At 35.3% G+C, this 16,937-nt stretch overlaps 1 protein-coding gene across 3 annotated transcripts in view; it reads left to right on the forward strand.

The window, feature by feature from the left end:
- The first annotated feature begins 360 nt into the window (after positions 1-360).
- Positions 361-16,937, forward strand: part of LOC105675848 (cell adhesion molecule Dscam2-like) — a 145,637-nt gene continuing 129,060 nt past the window's right edge. For all 3 annotated transcript variants that reach the window (XM_067347810.1, XM_067347808.1, XM_067347812.1), the window contains exon 1: positions 361-827. The gene's annotated coding sequence lies outside the window, so the exon portion shown is untranslated. The remainder of the gene's footprint in view (positions 828-16,937) is intronic.

Raw genomic sequence — 16,937 nt, forward strand, 5'->3', positions numbered from 1 at the left:
TGAATATAATTTTTATATATTACAAATATTCAAACTATGAATAAAGAGAAAAAGCACGATTATTATATAGATTAACTTCACTTTTTCCACAAAAGTTGATCCTTATTTAATAAGCTTAGTTAATTTAAAATTATACGTTTATGTTTTGTAAATAAAGGAAACTTATTTCTATGGCCAGAGTTTCACTTTCCAAACAAAAGACGCAATATAGACATAAGCAAGCAAGTAGGGTTAAGTCGAATTCTCTGGAGAATTGCGCGATTTCGGCACAAAACAGGGAGCATAGAGTGCTAGCGGCAGAGGTTGACCGAGGAGAGGAGAACCGCGTTGGACGCGAGGATGACGAGGAGGAGAGGAAGTGGATGGGCGGCCGGGCGGCTGCAACCCGCCGAGGGGCGCGCAGAGGGACGGAATTTCGCGCGTGCTCGGCTTTATCCCCCTCGGCCGCCACCGCCGCTGCCGCCGCCACCGCTGGATGCTGAGGGTAGCTGGACCGCGCGCATGAGGTGTCAGTTCTACGCGCGATCTCCTCCTTGAAGGTATCCAACCTGCTCGCGATCCGCCTCAACGTGGTTCTCCAAGTGATAACGCACACGATTAAACGCACGCATTCTCCGTCTCCCTCGGTTCTTCCTGTACTTGCGATTGCTTTTTCGTCGGTCCCTTCTCTCCTGGTTCCCCCGCGATTCGACGACAATCTTGTGAAACGGACGTCTCAGTGAAAAGTTTGGGTAGCTCTTCTCCCGGAAAAGTCGTCTTCTTCGAGTCTGGCACGTGACACGCTTCAGCTGGTGACGACTATCATGCTGGTCTTCGAGGGTAACAATGTACGTGAAAAGGTCGCTCGCGGTAGGAAACTCGGTCGCGTGCGTATTGTGCTTTCTTTCGCCAATGTGCACGCGGCTTGAGAATATGAGAAAGAACACGATGTTAATGATGTTGCCTGCAGAAAAGAGGAAAATAAGATTGGCGTACGATATCATTATTAAAATATATGAAATCGTTATTTTCGTCGTATAGCGTTTTTCAATCAGCTGTAAAGTAATTTTTTATATAATTGTAAGCGATCCATTAGACTCTTAAGAGACATATTTTTATTATTTATTGTTTGAAAATTAATTCTTTCCTCTTTGCATAAGTTGATAATACTAGATGTATTAAGACTGGATGTATAATTACTAGATGTATTGTTATGCTAAATGTTTAAGATTAATCAGAGATTGTTAATTTGATTACATTACTAGAGAGAACAGTAAACTCATTATACGTTTGAGAATATGTAAATTTTTATAAACAAAGCGGCCGGTTACGTTTCGATTATCTTGATACGTAATATTGGAACAAGTATCTACGAGAGCTCGTTGTGCAATAACATCTTTCGTTTCGTATTTCACATTTCGTTCGGATATTACTCGGGTTTTACTCCTTCGACGTTTTATAAAGCGCAATATGAGGGAATTGTATTCGTACTGTCGATAATTGCACGTTGTAGTAGCAGGTGTTATGACATATCGATATGTCTATACGCTTTATTCTGCAGTTTGGATCTTGCACCGTGATTATTATAAGCATTATCCATTTTATCTTTCTATCGTGTTTAATAACGCAAATGAAAGCATGACATTTTTTCATGCACTCGCTATCTTCCTCGAATATTTTGAAGATTAAATTTTTCATTAGCTTGATATTTATATACATCATGCGTTTCAAAAATCTTGTCTTTTAACATTGCCTGTTTACATTATTATTAAAAAAACTAAAAGTGATATATATATCTCAATCTCTTTTCAATTATTTAAATTGAGAATAAAATTCTAATTTAAATCACATTTTTATTACGTTTTAATTACACTTAAGTTAAAATTAGGAATAAAATTAATTTATTTCTTAATTAGTGTTTCATTATGCAATGTTTACATTATGAAAATGAGGGTCAGAATTAAACTACTAGGAAGAATAAAAAAATAAAGAGACTTTTTTTATTTCCTAATTAATTGAAAATGTCATTTTGACCTCCCCTCGTATGTACATTGTGCGAGACATGTAAAACGTGAATACGGTTCTAACGAGTCCGAGTCTCTTAATGATACCCGCATATCAAACATCGTACTCTGCGAGCGTTTTGTGTACACAACTCCGAGGACGCCCCTTTCTCGTTATCACGCTAACTAATCAAGCATATCTCACTGGCAAAGAAATGCGGCGCGTAACGTCACGCTTTTAAAAAGCCGGCGGAAGATCCCGTTTCACTGTCATATGAATTAAACGTTTACACTTCGCATGCCATGGTATTCCGTATTAATAACGCCACGCGAACGAATATCGTTAGCGAATTGCCGCTCCCTGCGGCATATTCGAATAAAGAGAATTATCGTAGGCAGATATGGCGGGTCGTATATCGCTGAGGCCAGCTCCTCAGGTGGCGATAATTCATCAGACTCGAGTAACTCGACCGCTTCCCTCTCGCGAATGATTAATTAATGTCAGAGGCAGCGTTCGCTTCCGCTCCCAATTTTCTCTCCTCTCTATCAACCATCGCGATGGCCGTTCGATAATTTTTATTATTCCGACCGGCTCTGTTCGCGATTTACGCCACGTCGATCTTACAGCGAAAACTATCAAAAGTTTGGAGGGAAGCTTAATAAATTACCCTTGAAATTCTTATTATGTTGTCGTATGTTAAAAAAGATTTTAATAAATTATATAAGCCGAGAACAAATTAGCATTTGCAAATTTGGAGACATTTTATTTAGATTGATCAGAAAGTTTTTTCGGATTTTTCGGTAAAAACAAAAAACAAAAATTCATAGGAATTTTCTGATCAACTCAGTTTGAATTATAATATTGAGATATGATTACTCGTATATTTTAGAAATAATCGTGTTCTTTAATTTATGAGCAGCGGTTTTAGTGACTACTGGAATTTATGTTTGCTTTTTTTTCTGGAGGGAGATGGAAGAAAGGAGCTAATAAATAAATTTAAAATAATATCAGTAATAGCCATAGAGTTACATAAATTTATTACACTATTTATTAAAGGTAGTTGTCGGTTAGACATTATCTTATTAATATTTATTTTTTATTATTATATTTATGTTATATACTTTTTATATAAAATTTACAGCGCTGCAGGCCTTATAATTAAGTTATCTATAAATTTAATAGCTAACAGTTGCGTCATCCATCAATAGTGTTCAATTTGGTGCATCTATCTTTCGACTTGGTGCAGTTTATTAAAGATATTGTATGTACACTTTGCGCCTGGTGCTGTATTTACGGCCGCATGCTCATACTTTCGCACGCTTTTATGATCGCCGTCAATACCTTCGGCGTCTTGCCGGTTACTTACTTTCAAAAGAGCGTATCTCGCAGAATCACTCTCCGCTTTACGCCTAAATTTCCTCCCTTCTCAATCCGAACTTTTGAATAAAATAGATACACGCATGAAAATACGCTTGTCCAAAACCACAGTTTGTTTCATGCGTCAAAAACTGGAGCAAACTCAATAAACCAGTTTAAGCATTCCGTTAAGCGTGAGCATATAACTACTCGGGTGACTGTTTGCTGGGAGACAGAGATGCGTTTTAACGTATGTTTGATGTTACCGTCAAGAGAAATGTAGTTAATTTAAATAATTCAAAGAAGAGTTGCCAGTTGCGTGAATCACATTGTTCGTGGGAACAAACGCCACTAACACAGTTTGTCGTTGAATTCTTACCTATTTTATTTGTTGCTCTGTGTTGTAAAGATAAATTTATTTTCTCTTTTCATGTAAATGTAGTTTTATCAAGAATGCAGTTATTAATTGAATTGGTAGGAACATTTTTGTAATATTTCAGTAATAAAAACTTTACTCGAGCAATTATATTAGCGTCCTTGAAATTTAATTCGCTTAAACTTTGCAACTTTTCATGTTAAACAATCTCGTCATCTTCTATAAGATATGAGACTTATCATTGCGTGATGAGCGTCTCAAAACTTTCTTCAAATTATTGACTCAACTCGCTGACTCGCTTTGACGGTGATCACAGAGTTAGAAATATTTCTCGAAATACTCACATGTCGACAAATCGACGAAAATATCATATGTCAGTTGCGTATTTCTCGCGTCGCTGAAATTTCGCGTAATTCACCGAATTTTTCGCGGGACGTTTGACAGCTTCGCTGTAGCGTTTTCCTGTAACGACACACGTCAATGCCGTTGTAACGATGCCGTCGCTCCAGCTCGTAAACCTGTAAAGTATTCTTTGTTTATCGTTGTTATCGGGAATATATAGCTTCGCGCAGGCGTCCGAGGTATTTTTTCATTAAACGCAAATACGACTCAAACAGAAACGCATGAATGGCTCACGCAAACGCGGAAATAACATTTTGTAGCCCATACGATGCGGTTTCGCGCAAGAAAATCGAATTTCGAGAGCTCGAAAGGTATTCCGTTGACTATTTTTAACGACAAAAAAAAATTAGTTACCACAGTGGCAACTGCGTTAATTGCTTTAACTACTCCGCATTTTCTGCGATTGACGTTCTCATGCACTTATTATACTCGTAACTTTACGCTTCTGCGATAGCAAAAATGTGAATATTGATTTTTTATTTCTTTTTTTTGTCTTAATTGTTTTCAATGATATTGATTAATTTGAATAAATTAAAATAAAATATTTTGTTATACTTGCGTGATTTCACATATTAAACAAAAATATTTAACTTAGAGAAATAAACATAAAATGTTATTTGTAACAATATCAAGAAAGATATTATTTGTTCATAAAGATAAAAAATGATAGACTGTGAGTTTTGCTTTATACACTTTATATGAATCTTGTTCGAACAAATCCTTTTAAAACTGATCGACAAAGCTATGTTGCATCAAAACTTTGCGATCTTGTCTTATTTTTAGAGTAGAAATCAGTTTCATTTAACGCAGCAAACGTCAGAGAGTCTCGCAGCACGTTTTATTCAAGAACTTTATCGACGGATTGACCGAATTTTCCGTTTGCTGCGACAAGAGGCAATTTCTTAGGTGGCTTTTCCGGGCAAAGATTTGAAACGATTCCTATGTATCGATTCTAGTTTCAAATGCGTAAACTTGTCTTTTACTAGCTACTTGCACTCAGTATAATAAAACTGCTTCCGTTTACGAGAAAAGGAAATATCCGTTCAATGCAGAAAAGACCTCAATCAAAGATACATAAACACGCATACGTAGCATGACAAAGCAACACTTTTTTCTCGGCTTGTTTTAATAGCTACGGCTATCAATTACTTGCGAATCCAATATGAGTGACAAGCGCGTCACGAGAGACGTAGAAAGACCGCGTAAAATTGAATGACCTTTCAGCATTCCGCGGATTCTGGCAACTCATAAAACTTCCTAACCAGCCACTCAAAGAAAGAATTTCCTCGTCGCTCCTTTTTACTGTCCGCCCTATAAGAAGTAGTGAAATTTGCTTTCTTTCTCTCCCTGTGCGTTTCCGTTTTCTCTTGTTTCACCAGTCCCACCCGTCGCCCGGCTGAATCCACTTCCGTTGAATTTTACTACGGAAAGTTTGTATGGATCTCACAAAGTAGAGTATGAATAATCCCAGGAATTATCCTGAGATTTAACTGCACGAACTCATCGAACGTTATTTCGTAAAGACGCTTTAAGTTTAACGATCCCCATGCTTAATAAATGAGAATTAACGTCTAAGTGTAGTTGCGCTTATTTACACGTAATTATATTTCAAAGTATATATCTAAGATAAGAATATATCTATTCCGTTTTAATTTTCTTTTCTTGTAAACTTTAATTTAAATGCAGAAAGATTTGGGTCATATAGATTTTTACGGGGTTAAGCCATTTAAGAACACGACACATAAGAGTTGAACCACGTCGTGGGAAGTTCCAGCTTTTCTTCTAGACGACACCCTAAAATTTAAGCCGCGCCGAAGTGATAGCATCCCTTTGACAGCGAGTATTAAGAGTGCCTAACTATGTCACTAAATTCTATCACGAAGGCGCATTAATAGCATAATGGAACATCCCGGTGGCGCGTATTTCGCGCGCTGACTAAATATCCGGATAATTATTCTTTGTCAATATGTAAGGCCGTGCCGTGCAACTCTTTCTTCGTCGTGCACATTCAAAATTCTGCGCGCGTGCAATTACCGTTGGATTATTTAATGCACAAATCAAGCAGTTCTGTGAAAAAATATTCGCGATAAAATATCCATTAGATCCGGCGAAAGATCTGTCGTACGGATTAAAAGAGAGTCGTACGCGCAAATGGATACGAGCGAGAGATTCACCGAGAGCAGGCTAGACAGTGCGGATCGATGTTACATGCTCGGGGCAAGATAGAGAGAGACAGACAGGCAAAGAGAGAGAGAGAGAGAGGGGGGAGGGGAGAAAAAAAAGAGAAAATTTTTTAAAAAGGGAATGAATGCGTCAAACGAATAGTTTATTAGAATATAAGTCGCGCAAAATTACGCGACAAGCGTTTTGTTGCTCTTGTCGATCGAGCCCGAGGCAAATTCCATACATGCGTTTGCATGGTGCATAACTAACGTGTTTCAATTGGGGCTGTGCAAAAAGATAGACACGTGCGCGCTTCGCGTTTCATCTTTCATACATCACGTGTTACATTGCTACTCAATCCCGGCGTGAAAGCATTTTAATGCCATCTCACAACGCATCGCTACCTAATTTAAAAGACATAGAAGATGGCTTCTTTTATAAATGAGAATCACTTTATCAATTTCAGGATTAATATTTGTTTAACAAAAATGTTTTAGCATTAGTTTCGAAGTTATAAGTAATTGATAACAAAGGAGCTTTAACAAGCAAAGCTTCAACGTTAATGTATGCTGATATGCGCATATAAATTCAAAATTCAAATATTTTTGCTTTAAATTATTTTGAATAATACTAAACTTATATATTCAAATTTTTTATCTCCGAGCTTTAGTTTGGATATAATTTTAAAAACTATATATTTTTAAGGCTTAATTATTCACATATTTAAATGTAAAATATTGTAAAAGGATTAACGTTTAATCAAAACTTTGTTAATGGAAAATTAATGCCAAATGCATCAAAAAATCAGATAAAAGGAATGGCAATACATTGAAACGTATCAAAACGTATTTAATCAATCGATTGATTATTATCGACTATATAGATTGAAAATTAAGAGAAACGTAATTTCGGTGCATTTTTGTGAAATTTGTCACTGTCGATCGCAATAACGACCGTTTCCGCGGGATTTTATGTTTATACAACTCCGGATTACGGATTCGTTTTACATTAATTACACACAGACGCGACTCAATCCCGGGGATTTAATTTGTTTTCAATTTATGCCTGCTGAGGGAGGTCAAAGCTCTCTCTCTCTCTCTCTCGATGGAGAAAGCTCGTTCTACGTTTAAGCCTCTCTCTTTTAATCCATCATCCATCTTGAACATGATACCTTTCTATCTTTTAATAAATCTTTAATTTTGCCTTTTAATGCTATTATAGTTCGTGAAATCGCTCCATAAAATAGTGTCTTCAAACAGGCGCTAATTTGAAATTAGCAGCTATTTTAAATCTACAAGTTTGCCAGATTTATATGTGTATTTTCGAATTATTAGCTACCTACATTTGATACGGTAAAAATTAAAAGATATGTAATATCAGGAAAATTTGAATCATATCAATTTAACTTATAGTGTTTTCGATTGAACGATCTATCCGAATTTTTATTTATATTTATATTTTTATTATTATATCTATCCGAAAGCGATTAATGACGTTATTGAATCAGATTTTATTAGCATTTCCGTTAATAAAAGACTTGAATTGATATTAAAATAGCGATTAATCACGCTTGGATCGATTCAAATCGTTCAATCGAAAACACTTAACAATTTAAAACTATAAATATTGAAAATGTGTTTAAAATAGGTGTTTCAAATAAGAATTTTTTCCATAAATTACGATCTTTAATTCATTTTACGCTATGAAAAAAGTTTTAAAAATTTCTGAAGTAGATATCTACATAATCATGTAGAAACAAATCACGAAAACATTTAAAACATCCTTTCTGCTATGTATAATAAGTAAAAACTTATTATACATACATATTCCGATATAAGCGAAGAGCTCCATAGAAGTGCATGATTAGAGTGTTCAACGCAAATGTTCGTGCAATCGGTTCATACTCCGCCAGCGGCTGCGACCGGATCGATATATCGAAATGGTCATATCCGACTCCATAATTCAGCGCGTTTATTAAGTAATCCTTTAATTCGCACCGATATAAATTAGAATAAGCCCCGGCGGCTGTCCGAGTGGATCTTCATGCCTCGGAAATATCCATCGTATGTGCGATAGAGCGATGCGCGCGAGCGATAACGCGCTATCGGAGTGTGATTTATCGTTCAGGAAAGGAGACGGCGATAATTCTTTAGCAGCATGTGACGCGCGCGATCCGTGCATACGAATTCGACATGCGCTCGTCACGTTTGATAAGCTCTCCGAGATAATTTATTCGCTTGTCGCGAACGTGCGTTTGCATCTAAAATCTGTTAAAGCGAACGCTTCCGTCTCTTTTACTTCGTTACGTAAGCTGTTGAGGCTTAAGACTAAATTGCGTCAGTGTGGGTTATTTAATAGTGAATTAATGAGATTTATGATTATTCATGTTACTAATTGTTATTGCAATTAAAAAGTGAATTTAAATTCAGTCAGCGTTAATTTATATTTACACGATTTCTTTGTGCGTTTTATCATCTTACTTAGATAAAGCAGCATAAATTATTGAAGAAAACATTTGTACACGATCTAAAGATTAAAATAATGGCAGGGTGTGTACGGAATACATCTTTGTAACAATATATTAAAAATAGATTGGGAAAAAAACGTTTCTTCTACTTAAACTTCTCCTTTGAGATCACATACCAACAAAGTTCCCTTACTTTTGAGAAACTCTAGGAACGTAATTACGTCCTAAATACTTTCTACATAAATCATACACGAATATTCTTACTGTTTTTGTGTATTAATTATTTCGAATTTTAGCCCTAAAAATGACGATTTTTTTATAACTTTAAAAAAAACTTATAATAAATTATCTAATAATAATAAATTTATCTAATAATTTTAATATTATTTTTAATTTAACATTAATGTCTTAAAAATAATTTTTAATGCTTTCCATACGAAATTTATGGATAATTTTTTTTGTCGTACAGAAAAATTAACTTATAATTGCAATGGCTTTGAAAGCCATCCTGTACCTTGGCGTGTGTCTAACTTGGTTATTGATTTAAACGCATTTTACTACCTTTATTATCCGTCGCGGTTGCGCGGGCAGGAACGGTGCGGCGGCGAAGGCGGCTCGCGAAAGTGGATGCTTCTCTCGCTTCGCGTGCATAAACCGCCTTAATGCACCTACCGTGAGAGTGCATCATCGCTCTCTGCAAATGACATCTCCGCCATTCATCGTCCCTTATCCGCATTTTGTCCATTGTACCGTCGCTCGCAACAAAAGCGCTTTAACGATTTAATAGAAAGACTCCTTTCGCTCCGCTCGCGGTTCTCCCTGAATATTATCGTCGTCGGACCTTAGAATTATTGAAATGTGAATTTCACGATTTACTCGCGAAATCTTACCTCACCGTTCTTATATCGTGCACGAAACACACGACAAAAGCAAGTCGCAGCGCGTGGATTGCAATTACCATACGTTAATTACAATTTTAATGGCGACGAAGCGAATATGTTTCCATCTATCTTTCTCGCACACTTCCGGCTCTTCCTTTATCGAGTAGCACGGCTTCCATTAATTAACGCGCTATCGTTTGTTGTAATATCTATATACTGCATAGAGCAACGGCATCACTTTGAAACACAATATCTATCTTTGAAATTGCATATTGTGCTCACTTGTAATTGTATCGGCAATGAGCGCGCATTCTGAAACCTAGTAATCGATTGGCGTAAACGCATTTCTGTACTTTACGCGTGTACATACATATGTCTGCTTGCGCAGATTTGTACGTCTGATTGGAAATACAAACAAATTAATCGTAGATGATGGATTTTTACGGCAAATGACTGTTTTTGCTACGTTGATCTTATACCTTAATCTCACACAGTGGAAAAGTCAATAACCATTTAGCGATGACGACTAATATCCAGTGTCATGTAATAATTATGCAAGAGACGAAGATAGGGATTATAAATGGGGAAACAAATACAATTTTGATGAGCGCAGATTTCAATGATAATACATCTTTTATGTACCCAAAGTATTGAAAAATTGAATTTTTGACAATAGCTCGGACGACAATTTATTGACTTAATCACGAAGGTGATTGCAAATATTTTCCATGAAGCTGTACAGAGAGCTGACTTGAAAAACAGACGAGGAATCTCATGAATACAGAACGGGGGTAATTCGAGAGTACAATGGCGTCGTGAGATGGCTATGTAAACGTGATAATTGCGTTCTTATAGATATATTGCTTGACAGAATTATTCTTATGAATTATTCGTGTAACTATAACGAAGAATCGATCGGATAAATGATATTGTATTGTTGTAGAATTGGGTTCTCTTGGAAATTAAAATTTAAAAAAACTCAACATAAATTTTTTCTCAAAATTACGAGTTAACTTGATAAAAAATTAAAAAATTGGCACATATATTCTTTGATTCTAATGTTTCAAATTAGGAATGTGATTTGCATCTTTTATCATTATCGGGTCTCATCGCGAGATGAAAGCTTTGCAATTTTTTATCGCTTTATTTCAACGCTGAAATTCCTTAATTTCGTAATTAATCTCGTGCTGACGCGAGACTCACACGAATCCTCTCAACTTTCAACCCCGCGTCGATTATCGAACTTTTCTACCGGGACATTTTGCTACGTATTCAATGAGAGCAGCATTCGAGGCGGGTTAAAAGTAACCCCGCATCCGCCTCGCACACATAAACCGCTTTAATGCACCCTCGCTAGCAGGCCATTACACCACGCACCCCTGCGCCTCCTCTCCTTCCCCGCTCTAGTTGCATAGTATTCGCGCATGCACACGGCCACACGCACATTCAGGCACATATATATATATATATACATATATATACACACACGCGCGCGCACACATGTCACTCTTTACACACGTATATTCGAGCCCCTACTCTTCACGCATATTTACGCTGTATCGACCAGGTAGTAGGTGAAATTTACACTACCACGGCCGATACATTATTTCCACGAGCATTAACGCGCCGACGTTATTGCACTCTCCTCTTGCCGCCATCCCTCCGCAGTTCTTCCACTCGGCGAACTGTCCGTCGGGGATTGCGCGACTTCCCCCAACAATGGATCATCACGTTTTCGTACACGTTGGTGCAAAAGAAAAATTCGTCCGCCTGCGAGGCTGCGTCTGAATCGCTTCGAGGATGTCTGCTGCTGGTTGTCCTTTGTCGCCGGGAATCGCGCTTCAGAATAGCTCGTTTTCACCGTACAATCGTCGCCCGTGACGAACAGGCAACGATATTGCTCGCGGCTAACATGTCGCTGTGAAATGCGAGAAGAGTGATTTTCTTTTCCTTTTCGTGTAATCAGTCGCGAGCATCATGATAAATGTAATCTTGAACTCGGAAGAGGACTGGGGAAGCAAATTCACGATTGTATTGCGATAAAAAATATTTTAAAAAAACATGATTAAAAGAGAAAGAAGAGATTTCTACTTTTTTACTGTTTTATTGTTGAGGGAAAATGCATCTTTGTGTTATATTTTTGCTACCGCGTATAATCATTTTTGTTTGGATCTTCCGTTTTTAATTTCCGATTTATATTCTTTATTTATTGCTCTTATATTGCAGAAACGAGTTATTAAAAGTGTGGAGTTTTTTTAAATTTATTAATTCTTGAAAAGTGAAATTATAACAAGTTGTAATCTCAGGATTGCATATTTGCGTTTATTAATTATTTACTCGCCTTTCCTATTCGACGATATTTGTTTGACAGATAAATTCCGATACCGGATCTTTCCTCTTCGGTGTGAGAGATGGCGGAATGAATTTTCACTCTGCGATGTTGATGTCCGTGGAACATACGTCGATACCTTTTATTGCCGCCTGCTTTCCGTGTCGCCATCCACTCATATTTTTGTCGAGAGATGTGTGTTCTCTTTTGCTCTTGTCTTCTCCTTCTTTTTCGAAAAATTTCACATCGGATTTCGATGTAACCAGGATATTTTAATTGCGGATAGCGACTACAGAAATATTGTCATCTGAGATAATATTTACTAGTCAAAAATATAAATAAATATGTTATAAAATTTAAATTAATAGAAATTTAATTAAATATAACAGTATGATAAATTTAAAAATCAATTCTCAAAGTTTTATCTAGTTATATAACTTGTTGAATATATTAATCTTAATTTAAATATGATAAATTTTTTTTAAGATCTAATAAGTTTTAATTTTTATTAATGCAGAAGAAAAGATCGTTTTTTTTTTCGAGACAAAGTCGATTTTCTCTGTAATTTTTAGTTTTGGAAAATATTTTCTTTTTTCAAAAAATAAGATAAATAAAAAAGATTAATTTACAAAAAGTTCTCGCTGTTATTTTTTATATTTATGTCATAATATTTAATGCCAAAATATCTTGGGAACTTGTAAGGATTTTTTGAAATGACCTTGGACGTAAGCAGCGTCTTCAAATAGACTGGTCTATTCTCATGCATATATTCCGATATTCATGCATGTTCTGTATTGCGATTACTTATAGATATCGAACAGTCGCAAGAAATTTCGAAACTTTACTTCTATATCTCGAGAGAGATATCAGAATCTATAAATTATTTCGAAAGCTATGATCGTCCAAGTTTTTTTTGACGCTAATGTGACATACAAAAGGAAAAAATGTTCTCGCAATTTTGTCATGTAATACAAAAGAAAGAAAAATTCGGGATTACTACTATATGTATAGACACCAATTATTTATTTTAAATTGTTTATTTTTATTCTCTATATTTTTTAAGAATTATCTATATAATTCTTCCTCCAATTTTTCTCCTTAGAGACATAACCATTTGCTGCTAATTACTTTTGTCTGGAACTCTTGAGAGCTTGATGTTACAGCTAGCTTTGTAGATTCGATAAAGTAAGAAAAATTCATTCTAAGGAGTTTAGAGTAGGAACGTTTGTATGAGCGTAGATACTTCGATGCCGCACGTGCAACTCTAAACGTTTGCAAGCACGACTCGCCTAACTAGCTTTGCGCAGTTAACTGCCGGTGTGTTAACTTCATTGCTATTGCTTTTAAAATTTTATTTCCAAGTTTCACGGTTCGACAAATGAAGCTTACGGTAATCGCAATAATTGTGCACGCCTTACTCGAAGAAGAGTGTTTGAAATACTCTTGGGATAATTGGTATTACTTCCGTTTGCTCGCGAAAAATCATTCCAAATATGATGACGATATAACACTAAAAATAAGGATTTTTTGTCTGACTACAAATTTACAAAATTATATAATAATGTTAAAACTTTTGTTCTAAGAAATCGGAAATTCCAAATTGCGCGATAAAGATGAATACGTCGCTGTCTTCTTGTTATTTTTTTATAGCGGAATTTTTCTTATGGATAATAACTGTTATTATTAATAAATTTTTACTTTGTTTGTTGGAATGCCTGAGAATCTTTGGAAATATATTAAATAAGGTGAAACTTTAGCAATGTATTTAATAAACTGATGCTTATAATCATAGGTTGCTTTTTTAATAGATTACAAATTTTTCAACGCAAAGTTTGTGCGAGAATATATTTTATATTTGCATTCTTAGTTTTAAACTTTGCACTAAAATATCTGACAAGTCTGGGAGAAAAGTTTTTTTTTTTTATTTTTATCTTCTATATGGTTACATCGAAAATATCAGCATTGTATGTGTCGTATGCATTTTGTAAGTTTCCGCAAGTTTTGCAATTTTCGTGCGATTTTATCTTTTTCTCGGATATTACCAAAAAAAAAAAGAAAAAAAAAATTTAGCAAAGCCGGAAAGCAATTTACGAGTACAACGCGATTTTCTCTTTTTTTCTTTTTTTTTTACTTTCTTAAGTGAAGTCGATAAAAGCGAGAACTCCCAACGGAGTGGCCAAAACGCAATTTTTGCAGAACTTCAGTCTTTTCCGTGCAAACTTTTAACCGATACTTTTTCAAATCGATTGAATTACAGAGGAGTATGTTCCGTCGAACTATTTCAATGCGCTCTTTAAAAAGCGCATTAAGGAATCACGAAGTTCGGCACTTGATCGCTTAACCCGTAAGACTCGATAAGAATCACAAACTCTTGTCGAAATGGAATGTTGGATAGTTATAAATACACGGAGATGTTTAATTATTATTGAATATTATTTAAATTATAAAAGTAATTATAATATAATAAATAAAGGAAAAATATAAAAAGTAATAATTTATATTTATAAAACAATTGCTCTCTCTCTCTATATATGTATATTACTATTATTATTTTTATAATAATTGACGCTTATTATTTAAAATATCGCGTTTGATAAATTTCGTGTTATATTTTTTGTACTTTTCTCGTTGTTTGAAAATTTAGCTGTTTGAAAGATTGTTGTTTGTGTCAACCTTTGTTGTGTCAAGACGGTACCAGTCTTCAAATTCGAACTCTGCAAGACATTTTCATGTCTAATCAATCTGAGAATATCTACTGAGCGTCTCTGCTTTGTACAAGTAATTTCAAGGCGAAACGCTTAAAACGCGATTCGTGGTGAATTTTCCCGGGTACAATGGCGGTGTGCCCTTTTCTCGATCAACTGCGAAACTGACTGCGAGACTGCGATTCCTCCGGGACACATGGTGACGTTTCCGTATTTTTAGAACGGTCGGTCTAACGATGAGAACGATAAAGTGAAACGGCGTGGATTCTTGCGAATGGCCGCGGGGGCCTCATCGCTTTTACCATCGCCAGTAATCTTGCTGTCTTTTTTCTCTCTCTCTCTCTCTCTCTCTCTCTCTCTCCTGCAAAAATATTTTCCTCCGCCATAAAGACGTAAGCAGGACTTTTTTCGTTCTTTAGCGCAAGCACGTATACAGACTGATCCACTTAGGGCGTGAAACACGATTATAGCGGAAATTAGGGAAGAAGTCCGAGCTCGTAGGAAAACCTACCTTAAAATAAATCGAACTTGCAAAGATATAGAATTCCTGTAATTCTGTTTTTCTTCTTAATAGTGAAGTTTATCTATCTCTGTCTTTTAGCCATTTATTTGTATCTTTGTTTATTTGTTAAGTACAAGCAAATTACATAATTTAATTTATATCATGTGTTAAATTAAAGATAGAGCAATAATTTTTGTTAAAACTCTTATAGCAAGATTAGCAAGATCTCTCTTAACATGAAACACGAATATTTTAATAAATTTACACAAAGTTAATTATAAAGTAATTAAATAAATTGTACTATTATATTGCTTTATGTTATATAAAAAGAATATGTCTTTTTAATATTGTTAAATAAAATATTTTATTTAATATTGTAAATTAATTTACGCATGGAAAATATAATGTTTACTAATTTAATTAAAACGCGCGCTTGAAAATTCTATTAACAAAATAATTGAATTACGTTAACTTCTCAAAAATTTACAAGCATTATCATTTTATAACAAAATTTCTCATTTGTCATTTGCAATATTAAGTCAAAATTGAAGATACACTTGGAAGTGTACTCGATCAAAGCGACATATAATGTGTTGCTAAGTTTCTCCTCGCATTTTAAATTTGCGTGTTGTCGCTCTATCGCTTGGACGATCCATCATCTTCTTGTCAGCGAAAACTCGAGCTCCGCGACTAATACGAAGCAACCATCGTCCTTGTTTCGTATCCTAGTTCGTACGAAGAGTAATGCGCATATGCGATGAAACTAACAGTAACCATAACTTCGTTGCCGCGAAACTGACTGAGAGCCAAATAAATGACTAAATATTCCGCATAACTGGAAAAGCATACTCGTCGGTCAAAATCAGACAGTTTTACAGATACAAATATGGTATAAATCATAATACGAACGTAATGTGATATGTAGAGTGTAAATGTAATATTAATCTCACTGTTACACCTGTAAATTTGATATAAAAGATTGAAAAGTTTTTTTAGAGATTGGAACGAATTTTTCTTAATTTTTTGCATCCGTGGAAGTCAAGATATTCAAGTTATTTCACTATACTTGATTCATAATTGCAAAGCGTTATTTATAATTTTTATCGTTACTTTATTATTTTTATTTTAATTGTATTATATTTAAATGTCACATTTTTAAATTTAAAAAAAATATTTTATATTATCATAAGAGGTATGTGCATCGCAAAGCAGTCGATTCACGTTCTCCAAACAATCCTTCACGCGCGGGTGCTGTCGACTCGCCTTCCAATATCTAAGCCATAATTTTAATGAAATTCCTGGGAGCGTCGCGGTCTCCGAATTTCAATTCTCGATAAATAACGGGTCAGCTTTCAGCGTGGGTGGCTGCGGGGAATGCATGCGCCGCCGCCAATATTTTATTTTTTCTCGGTCTAGGAACGCGGTCAAAGCGGCATTTGCTGGAAAAAAAGAAATATTCCGAAACAGAAAATAGCGCGCGCGGAGAAGAGTACGGCTGCAGATGGAAATTCCCGGAAGATAATAGGAATTTCTCACTGAGGATAGCGCGTGTCGTGTGCACGCGTGTCGCGCGTGCCGACGTGTGAGAAAATTCGAAATTTATTCGTCAATATTTATATAGAAAATACAAGCAAAACAAAATCAAAATTGAGAACCGTAATCCGTTTGATATCAAAACTTTGGTATTGTATAATTCTACTGTTTTTTACAAAAAATTTGTAATATAATAAATTGGAATAAATTTTTGGATGTTCGAAATATTTAAAAATTTTA

Source organism: Linepithema humile, chromosome 1 (assembly GCF_040581485.1).
Source record: "Linepithema humile isolate Giens D197 chromosome 1, Lhum_UNIL_v1.0, whole genome shotgun sequence".
Taxonomy (NCBI): domain Eukaryota; kingdom Metazoa; phylum Arthropoda; class Insecta; order Hymenoptera; family Formicidae; genus Linepithema; species Linepithema humile.